This window comes from Beta vulgaris, chromosome 8, assembly GCF_026745355.1.
Source record: "Beta vulgaris subsp. vulgaris cultivar EL10 chromosome 8, EL10.2, whole genome shotgun sequence".
NCBI classification, from domain to species: domain Eukaryota; kingdom Viridiplantae; phylum Streptophyta; class Magnoliopsida; order Caryophyllales; family Amaranthaceae; genus Beta; species Beta vulgaris.
The window spans coordinates 44,414,935-44,420,016 of record NC_079209.1 but is presented as its reverse complement, the minus strand read 5'-3'; the positions used below and the strand labels follow the sequence as shown (position 1 = coordinate 44,420,016).

The window sequence follows — 5,082 nt, the reverse complement described above, 5'->3', positions numbered from 1 at the left end:
GTATTATGAAAAGACATTATCAACTAGAAACTAAAACATACTCTTCAAGATATGGGGCAATAATATAGTTATCTTTAGATCGAACACATGCGGTAATACTCCTTTCAACGTACTTATTCGCTTCAGCATGGTTCTTCAAGCAATTGTCACCACGAATCTCTTGTGGACATAACCACCCAACTTTTGAAACAGAATCACATCCAAGTAAATCTTCATAAAGTGCACTAAAAGAAGATTTAATTAATTTAGATTGAAAATCGTCAACAACCAACAAAATATAAAAGTAGTTATTTTTATTAGATCACCTCATGAAGACTTGTAATATAGATACATTTAACATCGCGCCGGAGAGGAACTCACGAATATCCTCTTTATATACCCAAGTAGCTGAATCGTCATCTAAGTAGTGGAATTGAGATTTATCCAAATCAACCTTTATTGGGGAGGAATCAGGCAGGTTGGTAACACGAGCATGTAGCCAAGAACATGACTTGCTAAGGGACTGGAGCACAATTTCACACACAAGTGGAGTTCCTTTTGGATTCACATCAGGAGATGAGCCCTTAGATGAAATCTTACCTACAACTACACTCTTAGGTTGTGAATCCGCCTTGTTATTGTTAGCTTTTGAGTCCACCTCATTCTCTTTTGATCGGTTGTCTTGCGAACTCTCTTTGTCCGCATCCAAATTCTTCATTTTTTGGCCGATTCTGTTTTTTTCTTCAAAGCCTGTTTAAGAAAAGACACCATTACACAAAAAGAACATAGTTGAAATAATCATTAGGAGTATATAGCACATATTTTACCTTATCTGAAAATCGCACCCAAGCACATGGCCATATCACAAAACTACCTTGCGCGTCGTTCAGAACAGTGACGCTCCACTCTGGCCTAGGGACCGGCAATGAGAAATCTTCAAATCCACATATAATGGTGTCTACGGACACACTAAAATAAGGACCTGCTACCGGCAGCAAATGTGATGTCTGGCCCTCTCTCGGTGGTTGTGCCCGACCATAGGCAACCACAACCAACTCACCATCTGCTGATTTGGGAAGTAAAAGATTGCAAGGGGTCTCCTCCTATTTAAAACATAATTGGCTAAGTCAACCTTAACAATATATATCATATAGTTTGTTGGAAAAGCAACTAAAAAACTAATTCTTCATTTACCTCTATATCAGGCACTGGGGGGTCAAGTAGCAGAGGTTTAGGTATCGAACCAAGTACCTCTCTAGGGTCTCGGGATCTTGCTGGCTTAATTTGTCCCCATGAGTGACATTGAGCTCGAGCTCGTCAAGACTAGGTAATCCCATGTGCTCCAAGATGGCGCTGAATTGATTCTCATCCTTTTCTCAAGCTCCTCTATTGCAGATTTCATTTTGCTCTCCATATCTTGTGATGCATTAGACACTGAGCTTGATCTTGTTGCGGAGTACTCTGCACCATAAACTTTTCTCAAGCCTAGTCGTACCCCTCCTTTGCCTTTCACACGTCCATCATGGTCCTTACCTAGTACCATATATAAGGCATCCTTGTTCGCTTGCGGAACAAACTCGCCTGTAACCTCTTTGTTCCTCCACCCAAGCTAGTGAAAGAAAGAACACACAAAAACGGTTAGTTGGAAACTGAAAAAGCTAAATTTAAGTTAAATGACCATAAATACTAACCACTGCTTCGGCTATCTTCTTTGTTCCCGGATCAGAAATGGTTCTTCTCTCACTTGCATCTCGAGTATGAAGTGAACAATACCAATCAGCAACTCGATCAATGTTCTTTGTCGTAAGTGTAGAGCCAGAAGTTGCCCCTGATGATGAGGTCATGCTTGGGTAAAAATCTTTTTCTTGCATCCACTCCTTTCTTTTCTCTTCATAAGTTTTAGGACCCATATGATGATAGAACTTTTTCTGCTTTGAACTTTCGTAAGCTTTAGCACGCCTTTCCAGTAGATTTAAAATAAAATAAAAGGTAAGTTTAAGTCAATAAATGCATATAATAAAATTAAAAAGTAACTTTATTAAAAGTATTGTTACAATGTTGCTGCCTTCAGTTACAGCTTTGAAACCTCTGATTTCTTATTCAATATTCCAGTTTTTAGCTACTATTTTAATTCTTCTTTCATGCTCCTGCTGCTGCTGTTATCTTTCTGTTGATATTCTTGATACTTTTCACTGAATTCCAGGACAAACTATCATGTTCTTTAGTTCTGAAACTAATTTTTCTGTTTCTTCATACAACTTATCCAACTTAAAAATCCAACTTATCCAGGGCTGCATGCAACGTTAACAAACAAGAGTCAATACTCACTCTCTTATTAGGAGCTTTACGTGACGGACTAAATACACATTTATGCAGCTAATTTTCATACAAGACAGAAGCACTTCTCCCTCAAGTGTAGCAGCAACTGCATACCTCTGTCCACTAGATTTGCTCTACATCTGTTCTTGATGTATCTATTGCATAGCCTTCAAGTATGGCCTACCTAGCACCTAAATTGATTTTTCATATTTATGGAAGAATATCTAGGATGATAATCTCGACATAAAACTCATCAACCTACTAAAAGAATCTATTAACGTGATACTGAAAATTGGAGATATTAGATATCCACATCCACTACCCCAGAATTGAGCATCCACATTAAGTACCTGTATCCAACTTTTTTTCTGTTTGAACTTTTTAAAGGTGTTTTTGAACTTATGAAAATAGTTGCAAAGCATAAGGAAAATAATATCTATATAGCATTCTAAGGTGATCGGAAAGGGAGATTTAGGTACATGAATACCCTTATAAGGCACTGATGCTTTAATAGAATCACCGTACCTGATAAGAAATTTATTTTGTAACTAATTTTTTGGTCAGATTTATGATTGAATTTCCAAGTCTTGAAAAACTGTACATGACCCTACATGTCATCCAACTTCTCCTGTTATTTCTAAAAAATGTCTATGCTTCTGTAGACTCTTTTAGAAAGAGAAGAAAGAGTATGTAGCCCTGTGGCTGGTTAATTGACAACCTTAATAATATCTTAGAGCTAGATATAAAGCTGAGGCTGCATGCTGCACGTTTCTAGATATATCAGACCTGGCTTTATGGATATATAGCTGGTTCTATGTATGGTCAGTTTCAGTCCTCTAGAATGTCTGACTTCCATTCAATTTTTATTCTCTTAAATGAAAACAAAATACGAGATGAAAACTTACAACTTCTTTCGGAGTAGTTTTTTGGGCAACAAATGCTTCCCAATCCTCTTTTGTGATGTGATCCCATATTTGATAAGGCAACAATGTCCGTACTTCCGTCTTTTCAGAAGCCTTTTTATTTTCCCTTCCCGCCTCATTTCCCGCTTCCTCTCCTCCTTCATTCTCCTTTTCCTTTCCTTTTGTCAACTTCTTAGACGTGGTTTTTTTTCTTCTTAATGTGATCCATCCACTCACTAACTTTGTCTTGAAGTCTCTAAATCTTTCCGCAACAGCCGAAAGAAACACTTCCTTCTTCGCTTCATCGGGTTGAATATGAAATAGATTCTAAAAAAAGGGAAAACATAATAGTTACTTAACAAGTATGTTATACATAATATGCAGCCAAATATTTGGGTAAGCTTCTACACTTACCACTGTATCTTCCCACAACACCTTCTTCAAACCCTCTGACACCTCACTCCATTTGCCAAAATGGAGAGTTTGCGCATGCAAATGCCAACTTGTGTCCCATACTTCATACGCCACTTACCACATGGTTGACCAAACTGATTGTATTCAAGGTGCATGGGATCCTTCATGTTACTCACAATTCCTTTTGTCGGACCTCGTCCTCGTCTCTTTTTTGGAACGTGACTCACAATTTCACTTGTTGTGGTACGGACTTGTAAGCCGCCTTGAGTTTGAGGAGCTGACACCATCTCATCCTCCTCTTGCATAGGGGCTGCATTATCGGTTTGTTTCTCACCTTTATCCTCCATCTCACCTTTATCCTCCTCCATCTCACCTTTATCCTCCTCCATCTCCGGATCATACTCGACATCATCATCATCACTAAGATCACGCTCTATTTCATCATTCCCGGTACCATTATCATGCTCCTTACTCCTGCATTTGCGTTTTGTTCCCTTCTTTGATTGGGTTTCATATGCCATAGAATTAATTCCCAATTTTTGCATTTTCAATTTATTTTCCGCTATCTCTTTTCTCTACATTTCTCATAATCTCCCATCTTGAATGTCTACAATAAGAGTAGCTTCTGCACAAAGAGTTGATAGACATTCAGATTAATGACAAAGAACTGAGCAATCCACTTGAAACAGAAAGCTCCAAAATATAGGAGAGAAGAAAAACGAAGAGAACCAGTCAAGACTCAAGATAAAATTTCAAGCAGAAAGCGAACCAGGCACTGAGAAGAGTGACTTGAAAAGCAGAATAGAATAAGAAGTCAGAACTATAAAGTGAACGGCAAAAGGGGCTAGAAACAAGCCTTATACTTTCTGTCATCTCTGCTGGTTAGTGAAGTAGAGTAGTTTACTTTGAACTGTCCTTCACCTTACAAGTTTAAAGTAGCTTAAGCATGAGCTATTAATCTTATAGGAAGTCCCGCAGGATCTTAAATAATGGTCCATCACTAATACCAACCCCGGAGACGAAGAGAGTCATCTTAGAATTCAATCTCACTCGACTTTATCTTACTACAAGTAAAGCAACTCATTCACAGTGAGCACTGTAAGTTTAAGGAAGCTGAAGTCTATAGCCATTCTTACCTATACAGTATACATTTTCAGATTATACATATTTACTGTCACAATTTTTCAAGTGAATATTCTTAGAAGAGCTTGGCTTTCCCACCTAGTAAACTACTTGAACCATAATTTTTCAAGAAAGAATCAAGATAGAAATTCTATTCGTCTGCGAATAATTCTCACGATTTCTGAATACACCTAGTAAACTACAGGGGAACTTTACTACTGGATATCAGAGCAGAGTAAGGTGCACGGATTTCCTGCAGGACTGTGCACTAGCTTGGGTATAGGTGGGCATATCACAGGCGGTGCATATGGTAGAAAAACTTACACACCTGAAGAAAAAGATCAGT

General features: G+C 38.2%; 1 long non-coding RNA gene across 1 annotated transcript; it reads right to left on the bottom strand.

The window, feature by feature from the left end:
* Positions 1-520: 520 nt before the first annotated feature.
* LOC125492738 (uncharacterized) lies at positions 521-1,239 on the bottom strand. The gene is made up of 3 exons (XR_008967204.1): positions 1,174-1,239; positions 807-1,082; positions 521-729 (listed from the first exon to the last, which is right to left on the bottom strand). It is a non-coding gene; the product is annotated as an uncharacterized LOC125492738 (long non-coding RNA).
* Positions 1,240-5,082: the final 3,843 nt, after the last annotated feature.